Raw genomic sequence first — 20,742 nt, 5'->3', positions numbered from 1 at the left:
CAGGCACCAGGAATCGAACCCAGGTCTCAGGCATGGCAGGCAAGACCTGCCTGCTGAGCCACCCTGGTCCGCCCAAGAAATTCCATTTTATAGAAAGTTTGAAGGAAGTCCCAATAGTTAAGAAATAACATTGTTTTTTTTATTGCACAGTACTAACTGCAAAGTGGATACTGGAACCAGGCTTTCATGAGTTGAATTGAACCTTTTCATTTTCTTAGATAATTGTGTTTGATCTATATTGTTTATGCCTCAGCTTTAATTATTAAACCTCTATTCACTAAGTCCCACTGTAGGGTAATCAGCAAATAGATACACATCTGCTCAGTCCTACCACCACCTTCTCAAAACATCCTTTCCTTTACAAAGCTCTTTATTTCCTCTGACAGATGCTGAAAGTATCAATGGTGTCCAAGAGGCTTCTGTCTCTTAACGAGTAGCAGGTGTGTCAGAATGCCTTATTATTTATCACTTCTGTATCCAGGATATTGTTCTGTGCTTTTCAGGCACTTATGCACTTCTCCATCAATGGCTCTCTTATTTCATATGGAATATCTCTGTGCCTGAAATGAATATTATGCTTTGCATGAAACATTGACATTCACTTCCTCCGAGACTGCCTTCGCTTACTGGGTTCAGTGATGAGGGTTGGCCGAAAGCAGTTCTATTACTGTCTCACAGATTTGGGGATGACTTGACGTCATTGGGTAAGGTAGTGATGGGAAGGAAGGAGGAATGGAAGAAGGAATCATTCCTACAAGATGACTGTCTGTTCTGATACAGCTTTAGTTTCTGATCTGTACTGTATGATCGGAAAGCCTTCCCATGGTCTAACCTCTCCTGAGGGCCTGGAGCAATTCCATTTTGGATAGCTTTATTTGATGTATGTTGCAATATGAAAGAGAAAAAATACAATTTTTTTTTTTTTTTAGATGTATGAGAGTTTTTCATGACAAGGCTGAATCCAAATGATGTAGCTTTTAGGATCCAACAAATCAGCAGAGTATGATGCTTTTAAGAATATCGAACTTAATTAGATTTGGCTTCTTACCTTCCTGGAATTCTTCTCCCACTAAGTTCAGAGTTTCTTGGATTCATACTTGATTGAGTCCCCCCCCCCCCCGATTTCTTCACATTTCTAAAGCTTCTGCTGTTAGGATGCACAGAAATGTTTGCAGCCCAATAGGTGCAATTTCCTTGTTTAATAAATACCTTGTAAAAGATCCCAGGCAGGGCTTTTTTACGGTAAGAGGGAAAAAAATCTTACCGACATTTAAGGGATTTGAACTTCTTTTTCTCACTTGGATCAGGGAAAAAGAGTTGCTATGTACAAACATGAATCTTAATCAGTGACTCCCCACCCTCAAAAGGGAACAGTAAAATGTCAAAGATAATTAGTTGTACATATGCTAGTAGCTTAAGGGAGTTGATAGTCCAGTGAAATGTAAGCAGTTCTGTTCCTCATATTAGAAGCATCCGGCTTTATCCACTATTGTTGCACTCACTTTTAGGTCCCATACATGAACTATGGTAGCATGGTAGTAGGACTTTAAGGATAGCACAATTCTTTTGCCATGAAAAGCTAGGGCAAGCTGAGAAGAGTTTTAGTCTTGCAGATGGAAAATTCACAGGGGTGTCTTCTCCCTTTGTGTGTATCTTTCTATTACTCTTTCTATTATTTCAGATTATCTTGAAGAAGACAGATGGGTTAATCAGAAGTCATCTAAAAACTCTGTCCTGTGGTATATTAACCTAGAGAAGGAGGGTTTACCAGTAGATGAAACATGAGTATTTAAGAACTATTTCTTAATTAGATGGTGAAAAAGAGCTTTGCAGTAGGAATTGAGACCAAGTCTGTCACTAATTTCTCTCCTGCTTTGTAATAGTTATAGCATGCTCTTAATAACTAAATTAGTAGACATCTCAGCAATACATATCAGAATATAGGTTATGCAAATACCAAGCATACCTTGTGCCTCCTCATTAGAAAAAATGTGAGATATTTCTCCCAGCCTCTGTGTTTTGAGAAGCACAAACTGTAGCTATTTAGTCTGTAGGAGACATGAATAGCAGCTATTTTGAATAGGAGCAGAATATCAACCCTAGGAGAAAACGGAAGTTAGATAGAGTGTATTTTTATAAAACCCATGTTTTCTCCATGTGCTCTCTCTGCTGCTAGGTAATGTGGCAACTATCTTCAACCTCTTTTCGGGGAAGAGTCAACTAATCTTCACTTAAGTGCCAACTATAGAGTTGTTTCTTCCTGAACAAGGATGTTGACCTTTAATAACGAGCTTCTGAAGACCAAAAAGTTCCGACTTTAAAATGAAAGGAATGAATCTAGAATGCTGGCAATTCAAGAACTTAAGAAAGGGCGATAATTCTGGGGACACCTGGATGATCCTCAAATCAGACCATACGGTGTCCTCAGACACCATCTAAAGCCATTCTTCTGGGATGCGATCTGTGATAGCTCTTTCCCCTCTACCTCCAGGCAACCCAAGCACTATCAGGATTATAGGGATTGCGTTTGCAGAGTCTGTGCATCTACTAGGAAGAAGAATGTCATTCTCTCTGAGGAAGTTCCCTGAAGGATGCCTTAGGAGAGCCATTTCACTTTTTCCACCTCTGTTCTAGTTTGCTAGCTGCCGGAATGCAATATACCAGAAACAGAATGGCTTTTAAAGAGGGGGATTAAATAAGTCGCTAGTTTACAGTTCTAAGACCAAGAAAATGTCCCAATTACAACAAGCCTATAGAAATGTCCAATCTAAGCCATCCAGGGAGAGATACCTTGCTTGGTTAAAGAAAGTTGATGAAGTTCAGGGTTTCTCTCTCAAGTGAGAAGGCACATGGTGAACACAGTCAGAGTTTCTCCCTCATCTGGAAGGGCACATGGCAAACATGGCATCATCTGCTAGCTTCTTCGGGCTTCCTGTTCCATGAAGCTCCCCCGGGAGGCATTTTCCTTCTTCATCTCCAAGTGTCGCTGGCTGGTGATCTCTGCTTCTCGTGGCTATGTCGTTCTGCTCTGCTTTCTCTGAATCTCTTATCTTCCAAAATGTTTCCTCTTTTATAGGACTCCAGTAACTTCTCAAGACCCACCCAAATGGGTGGAGGCATGTCGTTGCCTAATCCAGTTTAACAACCACTCTTGATTAAATCACATCTCCATGGAGATGATCTGATTACAGTTTCAAACATACAGTATTGAATAGGGATTATTCTGCCTTTATGAAATGGGATTTAGATTAAAACATGGCTTTTCTAGGGGACATACATCCTTTCAAACCAACACAACCTCTTATTCTTCCTTCAGAGTATGCGGGGAATGAGAGTGTAGGGGCTCAATCTCCGCCAGCAGTGAGCAAGAGCTCATAAGTCTTATTAATGGATATATCCTCCATAAATCTAATCCTGACTACTCTCCACATATTATTCGTTTTGAGCTATGCTACAGATACCATGTTATTTTAAAGAAATTGAACCTAGATGGAACTTTCAAATTATTGACCGTCTGCTTATGCATCCATTTTATTCGCTTGCACTTCTTAAGTGGAAGGAGTTAATGGTATAATTCAAGAGAAAGAAAGCCCGGTGGAATTTGACAGTAGTAAGAAGCAGTGGTGTGCTAATTTGGTCCTTGTACACATCCCAGCTTGGCATCTCAATTTTAACAGTAGCTCATGTGCTGAGTCAAGCACACAGCTGTTGTAGATAAAGCCTCAGAGGCTGTTTCAGGCTGTGAAGACTATTATACCTAGTAGACTTTGTTTTGGAGGTGCTCACTGGCTCTAGTCAGCAACTCGTTCAATACACTGAATCAATTCTGAAAGGGAACAGACTGTGCACACGGTCTTTTGCACATTGGCTGAAGAGTTGCAGAATACAGACACTTCCATTTCCAAGGCAAGTTTCAACTTGTAGTGCTAGTCTGTAGATATAACATGATATTTAGGAAGTCGTAAAATGGCATTTTCTTTTTCTATAACTTGGGAAAATATATATCTATGTAAGGAGGGTTGGAGATTCAGTTATACATTGAAATCTGCAACAACGAGAGGTCCCTTGAAATCGGCCTTGTTGCAAAAATATGAGAATGAACCACTCATTTATCTTGGTATGGCATATGTTGTTGCATACATTTGAGGAGCAGAACCACATTTTGCTGAGCTGGAAACTCTACCTTGATGCTCAAAGGGTTTATAACATAAAAAGATTAAATAGTACTGAGATTAGTTTTTATAGACGTAAAACTTTCATTAAGGTGACTTTTCTAACACCAAATTTACTTCAAAAAGCAAATCTAATAAGAGAATTAGTTGTGACAGTACGTAATTCTTGCTCTCTCATTAACCTTTTCCTTTCAGTGAAAACATACAGTCCTATGACTTTCTTAATTAACTTACATGTATTTTGCTTTATTCGAATTAAGTAAAGTAAGAAAAGCTATGCTAAGGCATTCCCAATAAAAACATAAAGTAGATCAGAAAAAACATAAAGACAGATCCTTCCTGTCTAAATCAGCTTGTTGTAAAAAGTTCCTTTCAGTTCCACAGAAGTGGTCATTAATGTCGGGACAGCAAGGGTGGAAAGAGAGCCGGGAGGGGCAGGAGGTAAGGTAACAATGGTTTCCAGCTCCTTGTACAAAACAGGACCTGCATGCTGTCAAGGGCTGAAAATAACCAACCAGCAGTGACTATAATAGACTGCTTTATCTGTTCAACCTTATATTTTTCAAGCTTAAACAAGCTTTTACAAATAGAATTCCTTATCCAGGCTTTGCCCACTGCCATGCTCCAACGCAGAGGCTTCCCAACCATCAACCATTAATTACATTCTCTAAGATGGAGTAAGTTCCCACAGTAAGGTTTTATTCTGTCCCCTGCCTCTGGAATCACGCCGGGGAGTCTCTGGTGTAAACCTAAGAAATGTTCACTGAGGAATAGTTCCAGAAAATGTTACTTTCTCCTTAAAAGAGATGCGAATGAAATTAGCCCCTCTCACTCTGTCCTTCTGTCTCTGTCTCTGGCACTGGTTTTGCTAAAATTAGGTGGTACGATAATGTGGACTTGGTGACATGCAGGCTGGAAAATTCCTCTTATAAAATTAATTTGCTAATATTTTTAGTCGTGAAATGTAATGTTCTGTTTTCTTTTGATCTTTATCTTTGTCTGAAGACCAATGCTCCTTGTTTTTTCTTCTGGAAGTTTTTTAAGTGATCTTTGATCAAGAAGCAGTAAGTATTTTGACGTGAGCCAGCACTAGGTCACTGAAAATAAAACGTTCTTCCAGCAGCTCTGAGGGAGACATCTTTAGTAACTCTGTACCAGATTGTCACAAAATGAAATATGCCATTTATTTCGATAGAAATGGCTCGAGGCTCATAATCACTACAATTTCAAGCTAGAGGTCTGCATTTTCCATTTATATATGACTGAAGATAGTATAATTCAAGAGGTAACAGAAAATATTAGTGAAAAACTGAAAAACAACATTTCTGAGCTTTGTTTACCAAAACAAACAAACAAACAAAAAACTTAGTTAATGGCTATGACTCCTTTAACACTTCAACAAACGAGATGTCATTTGTTCTCATGTATGAAAGAAATAGTTCGGAATGTAGGAGCACTGATTCAGTTTTTTGCTTCAAAAGTAAGTGATACAACTACAAAATATAAGATGTGCATGTCTCTTTCAGTAAATGTGAGTGATAAATAAGACAATTTACATGAAGTGCCTAATATGGTGCCTGACATTTAGGAAAGGATCTATAAATGGCACTACTGTTAGCGATGATTTTATCAACGGAATTTCCTATCTCAAGCCATCCTCCCTTAGAACATGCAATTTCAATATTAGCCACAAGGTGGGAGCATTTACCTTTATAATTAAGAGTTTCCCTTTCCCCCAATTAAACTGCTGAAGGAATTGAGTGTTTGTTGTTATTGTTATTTTAACAACTTCCTGGCAGAACAAATGACCAAAACTTGAAAATAACATGGGTTTTAACATATGAGATTATACGTACATGTTTATATGGTTGCTTTCCAGTTCCCATGCTGCTAAAGGTTGCATATCTTTAGTGAATTTAACATTTAAGCATTTGTTTATTTCTGAAAAATTTTGAATCAATATTGATCCTTTTCTTTGTGGACGTGATGCTTCTCTAGGTAATGGATTTTCTTTCAGGCTTCAGACTAACCTATGAGGATAAAAGTGAGAGACAAAGTACAGTTTAAATTTTACAGTTTGGCAGATGAAATACAGGTCATAATTTGAATAGTATCAAAAGTGGGTTGATTTTTTAATACCAGTTTTATATTTTTAATGAAATATATGCTCACCAGCTAGAAAATATAATATTAATTTAAGTAGTGTGAAAGAGGAATTCTGCTTAGGAGATTAAAGCCATGGTAAATCTATCCATGAGCATCTGCTGTGGGGAGGGATGTGCTTTTTTGTGATTGTATATATTCACCATACTTGGCTCAAGTAGGATTAACTTGGGAGTGTCAGCTTTTACTAAGAAAAGTTGGAACTCGTACATTTATCAGAGCATTGTTTAAATAAACTCCCAGTCTATAGTAGATTCTTTTGCATTTGAAGGATCCACTTTGGCCCAGAGGTAAACATTTATCAATGAAATAAGGAAAGACACATGCATACATTGCATTATTGGCTAGCAAATGTCAACACCAGTTAAGTTATACAGAATCTCAAAATTAAAGTTCAGATCCTTTCAAATGAAAAACAAGCTCAGCTTTTGTTTCCTGTGGGAGGCTATTTGGAAAAATTGATCTGTGTGATACTCAAATAGTGTAGATGTCTTACAATTACGTTCGTCAATAGATAACATTGAAGGAAATGATTTTCATTAAAATAAGGAGATAGATATGAAGGAGCTTTGGACTGGCCATTTTGTCCTATTTTGAATTTAGAAACTCTACTGGTACCTTTTCCCATATCCACAAACTTGCACAGAATCTGTGTACAACTAATAGAGAAAAAATCATGCTATCATTGGAGTATTTTGGACACAGGGGAGAATATTCCATATTTTATTTACGGCTCTCTATTGTTTTCTCCATCAAGGTATATGAAGCATATTAATTATCTTGAATTGAGAGGTAAGTGACTTGCTTCAGAATTCTGATGAAACTATACTGACACAATATTTTTTCACTTAAAATCAGCCAGCCTCATGACCAGAGTTTTGAGGCTTCCCAAGCTCTCTCTGCTTAGCTCTAATATTTGCTCAACAATAACTGTGGTACTCAGAAAAATGAAGAGCCAAAACCACAGGTGGAACTCTTGAGGAAGGTGGGTGGTTGGAAAGGAGAAGAGGTGGCAGTGGTCACTATCCCAGCAAGACATAAAATCTCCCTTGATTTCCTTCACATTAGAAAAATACAGTTGATGATAAGCTTCAACAGCACCTTTGTCTTAGTATGGTGGGGTTGCTAGAACAAAGACTGTAGACTGGTTGGCTTACAAAACAGGAATTTATTGTCTCAGATTTTGGAAGCTAGAAGCGGAATATCCGGTTGCCCGCAGGATCATGCTTTCTCCGAAATCTGCAATGTTCTGGGCGTGACTCAGTCTCTGCCTTTGTTACGTGGAGATCTGTCTTCTTCTCCGGTTTCTGCTGACTTCCAGGTCCAAGCCTCCTTTGCTTATAAATACTGCATTCATATTGGATTAAGGCCCATCCTGCTTTAGTTTGGCCTCATTTAGTAGGATCTTTGATGATTCCATCTGCAAATGAGTTCTCACCCACGAGACAGGGATTGGTAGTTGAGCATGTCTCTGTAGAGGACATGGTTCGGTCTAGCACATCCATGTTAGAACATGATAAGCTATTCCCATTTAATTCGATTCAACAAGCACTTTGACTCAGCACCCACTATGGCGAGGGCTAATCACTCCAGAAACATACATATATATTTTTTGGTCTTACTTTTATCTTGACTCAAGTATAGGGAACAGATTTCTGGATAAGGAGCCTGGGACTCTTGAGTCACTGCCCTGGCCTTTGGAAAGCCACTCCCTATTCTGGGCTCTTCAGTTTCCCCTCTAACCAGTAAAGAGATTTTACCAGATGATCTCCAATAGCGGTCCAAGATGATGTTCTAGATCACCTCAGCCATTTGTTTTTAAGACTGCATTCTATACAATAACGGGGTTTCCTCAGTTTGCCTTGGCTGAAAGGGGTAAGTGCTCTTCTACCTCGGCACAGCAATTTCACTTTCACCTATGTTGCATACCAGGCTAACAAGCAAAGTTTCATTTGTGGAAATTTTATAGATTAAAGTGCTTGAGAACCACAGATTTGTTCTGGACATTCATAGAGGAAGAACAAAGGTTCCAAGAGGATAAGTTACTTGCTCAGGTCACACTGTGTAAACAGTAGAACCCAACCAGAGCCCATATTCAGACCTCCAGGCCAGGGCTCTGTGTCTCCACAATGCTGCTGGGCACAATTTCTATAGCGAAGTACTGGGCTTAGGCTAGGACCTGTTCATGTCACAACAGTGGTTCTCCCAGTTCTTCCAAGTTGTTCAGCCTCTCTAAGGTAATATCTTCCTTTCTCTCATGACACCTGTACTATGGAAAATAGAAAACTTATGTATATATTCTACCCTGTTTATGGTATTATGTAACAAATGGCTTCCAGAACAAGTCTGTTAGCAAATTGGTACTGGAGAGAAAAATTCAAGATAAACTGCTTCAAAAGCCACATTGCTGTTTTCAGTAAATGTTACCCAATATTTAAAAGCTCACGACCATTCAAGTCTATTCTGCAGATCAAATACCATATAGTGCATTTTGCAAACTAGAACTTTGTTTTAGAGAGTGAGGTGGGAAGTGAAATTTCTCAAAATAACACTTCTTTTAATGCTTCAGCAGGGTATGGTTAAATAACTGAGAAGATTGATTGCCAATGACTGTTTTGAAAAATGTCTAAGGCTAAAATTATGAAACTCATGCTCTAAGGCACACGTCTCTTAGGTGTTGATTGTGTATTTGTCAACGTGTTGGAGGAGACCCAGAACCACGTTCTGAGGAAGACTTCACTCTGCCAAAAAGGCTTTCTTGACCCACCTTCTATGTGGAGATGAAGTGGGCTTCTATTCCGCGATAAGTCTTGATTAGGCTATTTAATTGCCCAGGAAACCTGTTTAGATGATTGTCAGAGAATCTGGACTTGCCCTTAATCAGCAACTCAGAATATCCACACTGCAAATTCTAGCCAGAGAACATAAATTTGAACTACTGCTGTTCAATTCCTATCAAAATCTTGGTTTTGAGAAATTATAATCAAGGAGGATTGGCTGAAGACTCTGCAAACCATCAAATGCTGGGCATGCTATAAAAATGTCTTTGCATCAAGCCGCCAGAACACTGCATACTCCCACAATGTAGTTTTAGCCTCAGCTACGATTTTTTTTAATCAATTGCATTTGACGTTATATAATTAACCAGCACCGTAGAAGCAGTTATACTAAAGAAATCTGTTTCGAAGTCTTTGAAGGACATTATTGAGAACGGAGTCCATTTCACCACAAATATCCTTTTAATGAAAATTCATGGGAGAAATTCTCAGATCTTCATAACAAGAAAGGCTCTTCTGGGGGGAAATTCTTCTCAGATCTTCATATCAAGAAAGGCTCTTCTTTTCCTGAGATTTTTTTTCTGTTTGTTTTAGTTTTATGGTTTGTGAATATTTTCACAGATTATATGTGGTTGCTGCTTTTATTGCTAGGAAGTATTGAGGCAAATTTGCATCCCATCTCTAGCATATGTGTAGGACTTTATGACATGCGTATTTTTTTAAAATGTGCTAAAGAAACACTTTTTCTTCTCTTCTGTTTCCCTTCAATATATTTTATCATACTGTTGGTATTTTGAGAACAGTACAATAGATTTTTCCCCGAATAATAAGTATGCATAGTAATACACATAACAATCAGATTTTTAAAAAGGTTATATTCTGCCACTCAAACTTACATAAAGATGATTTATGTCAAAAAGCCAATTTAATAATTTGCAACAGTAAGATGCTAGACAATTTTCTAGTGAGAAATCCTATTTGGAAAAGAAAATTAAGAACACAAGACTTTTAGGTGAATATTTAGGTTCCCCATTTTAAGAAGTGTCAATAAGAATAGGTTTTCCAAAGTCAAATGGAAAACCTTGTCCTAGTCATTGCCAAGACCAGCTATCCCTAATTCTCTTGTTATTTCTCTTTTTCCATATTCCTAGCTCTATTTTCCATGGATACTAGAATGGCTATAAGAGAGAAAACTGGCTTTGCTTCCTCTCAGTGGGTGAGAATAGATGTTAGCAGGTCCACAGATATCAGGCTGAGGCTGGTGTATAAGACAAGAGGCAAACTATTAAATTGGCTCCTGAAAGGAAGGGAAAGGATAAAGAAGGGGAGAAGTAAAAGTAGAAGAGAGGGCAAGGACACAGGAAAATATGAAACTTGACATTATTGGTAAAAGAAACTCCCAAAGCAGTTTCCAAAGAAGACAGATATGCAATTTGCACATTCAAATGAATTATCTGTGTGATATGTATTTTCCACTTGCAGTCACTAATAAAAAAACTCAAGGTTGATTATGGAGTGGATTTTTTGTGTGTGTGGAATTTAAGAGGGTGAATTTTTTGCCAAGACCCACAAAGACAGAATTAGAAAAAGGATATGAATTCATGGGAGCCCGAGTTAATGTAAGACTGCCAGGAAATTGTAAAAATCTTTGGGACTAATTGGAATTTCAAAAGGCAAGAAATTGTGTGGAAAGGGAGAAAGTTTCAGTCAAATTTTCTTAAATATCTATATAATAAATGGTTCCATTTGTATTTTTTCTTGTATAATATAACATATAAACAAAGCAAAGAAATAAAAAGCAATAGTTTTCAAAGCACTCTTCGAAAAGTGGTTACAAGACAGATCCCAGAGTTTGTCATGAGCTACCTTATGACCCGCTCGGATTTTTTCCTTCTAGCTGCTCCAGAACATAGGAGGCTAGAAGACTTAAATATTTTTTTATCACCGCAATCGACTTTTTTTTTCTTTCTTTATTTGTGAAAGATAACATATATACAAAAAAGCAATACATTTCAACACACAGCACCACAATAAGCTGTAGAACATATTTCAGAGTTTGATATGGGTGATGATTCCACAATTTTAAGTTCTTGCTTCTAGCTGCTCTAAGATACTGGAGACTAAAAGAGATATCAATGTAATGATTCAGCAATTATATTCACTTGCTAAATTCTATCTTCTCTGTATAACTCCACCATCACCTTTGATCTTTCCATCCATTTCTTCAGGAGTGTTTTGGTTATAGCCATTCTAACTTTTTCATGTTGAAAAGGTCTGTCACTAACATGGGGTGGGGAGATGGAACTAGCTGAGGTTCTGGAGAGGCTGGGCCCCCTAAATTTCAGGACTTATCTGGTCCAGAGACCCATCTGGAGGTTGCAGGTTTCTGGAAAGTTACACTAGTGCATGGAACCCTTGTGGAATCTTATATATTGCCCTAGGTATTCTTTAGGATTGGCTGGAATGGTCCTGGTTAGGGTTTGGGAGGTTATGATAAGTAGCAAGGTCTAACTGAAGCTTGTGTAAGAGGGACCTCCAGAGTAGGCTCTCTGTTCTATTTGAACTCTCTCTGTCACTGATACTTTATTAGTTACACTTCTTTTCCCCGTTTTGGTTCAGGTTGGAATTGTTGATCCCACAGTACCAGGGCAAGATTCATCCCTGGGAATCATCTACCACATCACTAGGGAGACTTTCACCCCTTCCATTTGTACTTTGTTATGTAGGGTGACTACATAATTTATTATTCAAGTTAGGAAATTTTGGGAAATAGAGTGGTGTTATTAATAAATATTCTGTGACAACAGGCATATACCATTGTGTTGCCAGGCAAACTGGACTAATGGTGACCCAAGATATATTTGATAGCTTCTGTTATATTGCATAAAACCTTGAAAACATATTTTTAGAAAATATAGTTTCACTAAGTACATGCACTGTAAACTTTCACCTTCACTTTGTGCTCATCCATGATGTTATTTTCCAGCACCCCCTTTTTGCCCTCTTTCCTCCCTTTGACCTTAAATTAGCAACCCTGGATTGGCCTCTCTCTATGATCACATAGCCCTAACCCATGTCTTGATTCTCAAATATAGACCTAGACTGTATTGCACTGTAGTTTTGTCACTATCTGACTCTAAACTTTGCTACCTATTGTTTCCAACCCTATTGAATAGCGCAATAACTGGCACAAAAAAGATATTCAGCAAATACCTTTTGAATGAATAAAGGGTTGAAATTTTTGTTCATACACCTCTTGTATCAACCTGCCCAGAGGCAGCAGGCTAAATCTTATCTACTCCTACCATGAACTCCTTGGGACCCTAGAGTAAAATTGCTAGTTTCTAAAGTAGAAGAGAAACTGAGAGATGCAATAGATAGGAATTGTTGTAAGCCTGTTTCTGGGGACACTTGAGCCTAAGGGTTGATTGGTTTGATGCCAACTTTTCTCACCTTACCTGCAGGGAAAGCATTTCAGCCTTCTGAGTCAGAGAATTACTGACTTTTGTTGGATTTTCTGATCTTATTAAGTATGTTTTCCTCTAATGCTCTGCCAACAAACCACATATTTCCCAACATTTTGAGTTCTATGAATTTTCATACTTTGAGTGACTGTACACTGACAAAGATGTGTTGTGGGAGGTGTGAGAGTTGACATATTAGACTGTAACAGCTCCAAAAGTAGCATAAAATCTGCCTCCTACAGTAAATCATATTGCATTTACAATGGATATGTTTTTTTCTTCCTCTTTTCAAAAGACTGAAAATGTCTATATTACTTATTACCATCAGCTTCTTAGAAGATTTGCGACTAAATGAATACATTTGAAATGTTTTCTGAAGTCTAAACCTTCTAATTAAAAAACTTAACAGTTACTGTTTCAAAATTGATTAACATCAGTAATAATGAAGAAAATATTATGTATTTCTCATAGATCCTTGCAACTCAGAAAAGTGAAAGTTAAGATGTTTTTCCTGTAATTATATTTGTTAATGTGCTAGTCTACTTAATCCTTTCTTGATTTGGCTCTGTTTTGTAGACCTTCCAATGACCCCTGGATCTCATGTGTTGTCATGAAATCACTGCCTTTCATTTCTTTGACACCTTTCCTCCTCTTAAATATTTTGTACAGCAGCTAGAGCAGACATTTTTGGGAGTTCTGCAGTTGTTATTGCCTGGCATTCCACCCCATCCTATATAAGAGTCACCTAATTTTGTTTGGGCGTATCAAATCTCTCCTAGTAACAGCCATGCATTTTGAGTAATGCCCATCTGCAATAAGTCCTTGTCTTGACTCCTAATTTGGCTGAATCCAATCAGCAAGTCCCACTCATCTGGCCAGTTGAAGAGTTGGCAACAACCCAATGAGAGTCAATGAGACATGCGGATATGTTTTCTGGATTGGGGCTGAGAATTCAAGAACTGCTACAGCTACTTGCTATGACCATGGCAGAGTGTGGAGCTGCTGCTGAGTCTCTTTGGAGAGCCTGAGGACAAAGTAAACACCATTGATAGTAGAACAAAGGTACCGGAGAAGAACTGAGTGTTGGTGACCTCATTTTAGCTTCTGGGGCAAGCCTCTATTAGATTCATACAACTTCTGAGTCTTTCAGTTAAATGAGCTAATTATTTACTTTTAAAGTTAGTTGGGATGGGGAAAGCAGACTTGGTGCATGAAACTTTTTTATAGAGTCTCAGTTAGAGCTCTAGGTGTTCTTTAGGTTTAATAGGCACGATGTTGGTTGGGTTTTGGCAAACCATGGCAATTTGCAATATCTAGCTGAAGCTTGCCTAAGAATAGCCTCCAGCATAGCCTCTCAACTCTATTTGAACTCCCTTAGCTACTAATATTTGTTACATATCTTTTCTTCCTTTTGATCCAGAAGTGATTATGGATCCCAGGTTGCCAGGGCTAGGCTCATTCTTAGAAGTCATGTCCCATATTGTCCGTGAGACTTTAGCTCCTGAATGTCATGTCCCCTGTAGGGGAGAGGGTACTGATTTTCTTTGCAGAGTTGGCTTAGAAAGAGGAAAGCCATGTCTGATCAACTAGAGGTTCCTGGAGGCAAATTTTAGGCATAATTACAGGTAGTTTTAGATTCTCTACCAGAGAAATAAGTTTCATAAGGGCAAGCCTATTTTCTTGGGCGTCCCTAATGTTTGAAAGAGCACCAAGGGGTTCTCAGATGGAAAAGTTTAATAGTTCCATATTTTTCTCCAGTCTCTCGAGGGACTCTCCCAATACTTTTCAGCCCACCACAGTCTGAGATGTCTCTGGGTATTACGTTACGCTCTACAGAATTACAAAGCCTCATTCCTGTTCTGGGCTCCATGTGCTTGATTGTTTAAATGAGCTATCCAGATAGGTTGATTTAGGTTGTGTTACAGAAGATCTAGGTTACAATAAATCTCTCTGCCTTTTGTCTCATACCATAGGTGAAGCTCTAGAGTACATACACTATCATCTTTTGCCCTGTATTCTGATTTACCTTAGTTCCAACCAGATGGGCTCTTTTTTATCTCTAATTGAAGCCTGATCTCTTTTTCAGTTGCTTTAACTGCAGATCTCCAGCTCTGAATCTTAGGTGTAACAGAGGTAGTCAGGGTTCCAGGAAACACCAGCTTATACACACATAGCTCAGTGTCTCAGAATCTAGAAATGCACTTATAACTTTGGACTAAGTATGGCTGCCATAAGAGCTTACATCTAGGTACTGATTTTAAGTATTTTCTAAAAGAGACTATAGCATATTTGTTTTTTTCTTTCTGGCTTATTTAACACAATACATTGTCTCCAAAGTTTATCAGTTCATTGCATGCCTGATGACATTCCTTTTTGTTGCTGAACAGCATTCCATCATATATATATATATGCCCTCTGTTGATGGGCACTTGGGTTGTTTCCATCTTTTGGCCACTGTGTAAACTGCCACTAAGAACATCGGTGTGCAAATGTCTGTTTGTCTGACTGCTTTCAGCTCTTCTGCGTATATACCGAGTATTGATATTGTTGGTCATAGGGCAACTAAATATTTAGTTTTCTGAGAACTGCAAAGTTAGAGTCTCTAACTGAGACTCTATAAAAAGTCTTCCACACCTACTGTACCATTATACATTCCTACCAGCAGTGAATAAGTGTCCCAATTGTCACTTGAGCTTTGGGTGTAAAGTTTAGGAGTTTATCTCTTATTATTAGGTCTTGAAGATGTTTCTTTATATTTTTTTCTAGGAGTTTTATGGTTCTGGCTCTTATATTTAGGTCTCATCTCCTTCTGGAACATTAATCCTTCTTATATTTGTGCAGCTTTTTTTGGCCATCATTTCCCTGAGATTCAGTTCCGTTTTTTTTTCTATCTGTCTTGACATTTATGCCTTTTGTATAGTCTAGTTCAGTTGATCTCTTGTAGCTCATTCGTTCTTACATTTGCTTCTTTGAATCTGCTATTGTGTTTCCCTAGAATATTTCTTTGTTCTTCAGTATCTTTCACTCTATGAGAACTGCTAATTTTCTATTTAATCTTCTGAATTTTTCTTTATGCTCTTGTCGTGTCTTCTTGATATCCTTTATTTTTTTTTATAAATATCCATGAATTGTCCCATATTCTATTTTTCCTCCAGTGTTTTGATTTGGTTATTTTACCTGGGTCATTTCTGCATGTATCTTCACATGCTATGTGATTTACTGTCGTGTTTAGGGCATGTGATTATCTTAGTAAGGTTACATTGCAGGTTGCTTTCCTTCACTCATCTAAAGTTAGTATTTACTTGGGTTTACATTGAAGGTTCCTTTTTTCACTTGGTTTGTCAGTAATTATGCACCACAACAAGGCCCAGGTCGCATGCAGGGAATATAATTCTATTTTAGGGTCTACTAAAAGCTAGGCAGAACTCCTGTCTGCCACAGAGAAGACCTGCTTCTTTGCAGCAGATGGTGCTCCTGAACCACCTCTTCTCCTTAAACCAACCTCTTCCCAACTGTGCTGGCCAGCTGGGCAAGATAGCACATGAGGTGGGTGTGGGGTGCCCCTTGTGCATGGTGGTAGGATAGTTGGTCCCTGTGCACAGGATGGGGCAGCTGATCACAATGCCTGATGGGGCAGCTGATCATAACATCTGGCAGTGCAGCTGACCATAACACCTGGTGCCCAGTGGATCTGCCCCCCACAGCTCCTGATGGGACAGTCACTTGTACCTGGCAGGATGACTGTTCCCAGCACTCAGCAGAAGAAGCTGTATGTGCAGTCTGGCAAACTCTCTGTCTGCCTAGGTTTATATATTTTTTAATTTTTATTTTATTTCATTTAATTTTTACTTTTTTTTGGTTTTACTCTTTAACTTTTATTTCTATTCTTTTTTCTTTCCTTCCTGTAGGCACCAGTCTGAGTTCATTCTCAATATATCTTGAGGCGTCATGAGGGGAGAGATACTATTACTGAGGTGTTTTACTCTTTTTTTTTTTTTTCAGGTGCAATGGCCAGGAGCTGAGCACAAGTCTCCTGTGTGGTGGGTGGGTGTTCTGCAGCTGAGCTACCAGTGTGTCCTCCCCTACCTTTTAACACACTAAGTGAAGTGTGTATATGAAAATGATCTATATGTGTGTATATATATATACAAAAAACTATTATTTATTTTATAAGCTCAAGAGCCATTTCCAAAAATTAATATAATTTTCTAGTTATCACTTGATAACATGATAGATAAATGAGGAAGTAAAGAATTAGAATATAATAATGTCTGTGTGGGCATGTTAAACAGAGATTACGTGTAATTTTTATATGTGCATGGAACATTTTTATATATTATTGTCATAATTGCCCAGAAAGAAATCTTAACAAATTTAAAAAGACAAAATGATACAGATCGCAATGTAACAGAATCAGAAACAAGCAATGGATCTTAACAGCAGTAATAACATCAAAATCAACCGGATAACTTTAAAATACAGTCTCATTGATAACTATTGGACTAAAAGAAAACTTTAAACTATTAGTACAAAATAATTATATAGCAATGAAAATACAAATATTTGATATCAAAACATTAGAATTATCATTAAAGATATACTCAAGACAATTCTTTTTTTTTTTGTATTCTGTATGGCAAGGTAACTTTTCGTTATTTTTCCATGTAAATATCCTGTTATTGCAGCATCACTTGTTGAATTTTTGTTTGTTTGTTTGTTTTGCTTGTTTTTTGAGAACTGCATGGATCAGGAATCTAACCTGGGTCTCCCACATGGTAGGCGAGAATTCTACTACTGAACTACCCAGGCACCTAAGACAATTCTTATTTAAATAAGAAAAGAAAGATAAAAAGGAAAGAAGAATAGAAGAAAGAAGGAAAGAAAGAGAGAGAAAGAAAGAAAATAAAAGTAAGAAAGAGAGAAAGAAAGAATGAATGGATAAAAGAGAAAGAAAGAAAGGAAGGCAGGAGAGAGGAAGGAAATAAGGAAGGAAGGAAGGAAAGATAGGAAATAGGAAAGAAAGAAAGGAACTAAAACAAGTCAACTCTAAAGCTTGGAAGAAAATAAAAACTAAGTGAATATTCTAAGAAAGCATATTCTTATACATAGCAAAAAAGGAGAATTGTAAGTATACCCAAATTCTACTTTTTAAAACAAAACCATTACAATTTCTTATATTTCAAATCTAAGGGCAGTGTACAACCTCAAAATTAGGACTGAGATCTTGAAGATAATAGATATGGGAAGTCATGGAACTATTTAAAGAAATTATTATGTACAACACTTTGCTGAGAATTTTGAAAAACCCAATGAAGGAGTGAATATTTTTTCTGGCAAAATATTAACTACTAATCTTTTGTCATAAAATGAAACCTGAATATTAGTTACAAGAATCCGAATGTGAAAATCAAGTTAGATCTTCCTTCTTATTATATCCAAATAAATTCTAAGAGGATTAAAATGTTAAATATAACAATTGAAATCATAAAACACAGACAAGACTTTTAAAAAGGGATTGAAATATTCAACAATGAGGAAAAAAGAGCTTTACGTCAAAAAAAAAAACCACCCAAAACTTTGCAAGGAAATTCTTGTGCCCTATATAAATGTTTTTCCATCTTATTCTTACAAGAACTTTATAAAATTTATACAAAGAGAATTAGTTTAAATAAACATCTGAAATATGGTGGTGGGTTTGAAAAAAGGAACTGACAAATTTGGAAGAAAATTATCATGGGATTACTTGAAAACAAAGGATAATGGAGATAGAGTTTTACGGATAATTCTTCTAAACTTCAAAGAACTTACGAAAGCTCTGCTAGGTAAACAAATCATGTGCTTAAAAGTAAAGCAAAGCTGCCTAATTCATTTTGTGTAATTAACAAACCCTGACAAACAAACTTAAAAATTAGATAAAACCTAAAAAACATAGAACTATATAAAAATTGATACCAATGTGAAAAGTCTAGAAAAATAATATAGACAATACCATTGAGCAACAACAATAAGGCTATAAACTTTAAATAAAGCTCCCAAAATATATGCTAAAATTCACATGCATTTTTTTCCCACTCGAAACCATTTTTATATGTACAATTCAGTGATATTACTTCAGTCACAATATAGTGCTTCAGTCACCACCATCCTTTACCAAAATTTTTCATCACCTCAAACAGAAACTCTATACCCATTAAATAATAACTCTCATTCCTTCACATGCATTTTTGTTAATATTAATATAAAAGCAGGAAAAGATCTATCTCTAAACTATAAGAGATAAGATTATCAACCTAAAGCAATGTTCTATTTAAACTAATGCAATAAAATCAGAGAAAAATTATATCTACTTAACTAATATTTTTTGACCAACATAAAATAAAGATATCAATAAAATTATAATTATGCAAATTATTATTAAATTATTAGCTTATTGAGGATGTAAAATTATCACTATTAGTAAATGAGCAGTCAAGATTATGAAATTAAATACTCTCAGTTAATATTGACGTTCAATGAGGTTTCTTAAATGTAATATAAATACACAAATCACTTTATTTACATATATCTATTCTATGTAAAAAGCTTACTAATAATAGCAATTTAAAAATCCTAGGAATAACAAGTAAAAATCCTATCAAATTTGTTTTGCTTGTAACAGAAAACATGAGTCATTTTTGGGGGGAAGGAGCAGTCAAGGAAAGCAGATTATAAAATTAAAGCCATATTTTATGGAACAAAAAGAGCTGAGATACATTGTCAGCTCTCATGAATCAGGAACTGAAAGTCTTCTAGAATATTTCTCCTCTCATGTCTTCCAAATTCCCAGAATAGTTACTGCAAGGATTAAGCCCATTCATGTTTAGGGTCACTCTTCATTTACCTTCCATGGGGTTGGGAGATCGGGGGGGTCCACATGTTCCCCACAACCTACTGCTATGTTACACTCTGCTAAAGAAAAAAAATTTAATAGAGCAAAATGCCATTTTTCTGAGTAAGGAGTCAGTATGTCATTTCTTTCATAATCAGAAAGTGGGATTTTCACAATCCTGATTAAACATTATTATTGTCTATATATGTAAGTATATATTTACATAAATGTGTGTATGTATTATGCATGCATGTAGGTCTGTGAATTTTTTGTGTATAAATATATATATATATACAAATATATGTATATACACACACATATATGAGGTATTGAGTTGAAAACTTTGACATAAATAAAGATGAGGAGTGAGTCATGCTTTTTAAAGAAAAACGATGAGGGTAGCTGACACTGACATTTATAGAATTTCATAATAAATGATGTGGTTATTGCAGAATCTGTGAAAAATATGGCAATATAAGATAGTATTGAAACAGACTCTAATATATGTAGGAAAGTAATTTATGATAAATAATAATCTGAAATGACTGGGAAAGAAATGGCTTATTCACTTCAAAAATGGGTTTGAGATATTGACAACAGAAAATTCTCTATGCTAATAAATATCATAATTAAATTAAAAAGCAATCTTGGGAAAAATTGCAGGAATATAAACAGAATTTACATGGTAATTTATAGAGATGCTTAAAATTTTTTCAAATTAAAATTGAAAAGCAGCAAATACCCCAATAGGATGAATTGGAAAAGCTTATAAAAATATTTCTTTTTCACAAAAGAGGGAATAAAAATACATGGACATGATATTCAATCTCACTAAATAATGAAAAGAACTCATCTTACTACTACATTTTAAGACATCTTATTTACAAATTTAATGTGTCTGATACAAATGCAAGACCTTTAAAAATCAAGTTTTTCATGAATAATGGATTGAGATAATGCTACTAAATGTAAAAAAGAGCAGGGAAAACAATTAAATTTACAGTATTATGCCAAATATATGAAACTAATATTTTACTTGGAGAATGATCCAGAATACATCAATATCTCAAGATAATATCAGAGATTATCTTTTGAAGATGGGATTATATTTTTCCCCTATTTTTTTGTTGAACAGTCTCACATTTTTCTACAATAAGCACTGACTACTTTTGTAGGAAATGTAGTGTGGCAGTGTTTCTAATAGCAACAATTCTAATAGTATGGAAAAGCCTAAATCTCCTTCATCGTAAGGGAGGTAGTTATTCATAGTACAGGATAGTCATGGCAAGGAATATAAT

General features: G+C 36.4%; 1 long non-coding RNA gene across 1 annotated transcript in view; it reads right to left on the bottom strand.

The window, feature by feature from the left end:
• LOC143646225 (uncharacterized) overlaps positions 1 to 20,742 on the bottom strand; it is a 30,908-nt gene that overhangs the window by 521 nt on the left and 9,645 nt on the right. The window contains exon 2 of the long non-coding RNA XR_013157398.1: positions 6,029 to 6,202. This is a non-coding gene — a long non-coding RNA (uncharacterized LOC143646225). The remainder of the gene's footprint in view (positions 1 to 6,028; positions 6,203 to 20,742) is intronic.

Source organism: Tamandua tetradactyla, chromosome 9 (assembly GCF_023851605.1).
Source record: "Tamandua tetradactyla isolate mTamTet1 chromosome 9, mTamTet1.pri, whole genome shotgun sequence".
NCBI classification, from domain to species: Eukaryota; Metazoa; Chordata; class Mammalia; order Pilosa; family Myrmecophagidae; genus Tamandua; species Tamandua tetradactyla.
The sequence above is the reverse complement of the archived record's forward strand: the minus strand, read 5'-3'. Positions and strand labels throughout refer to the sequence as shown.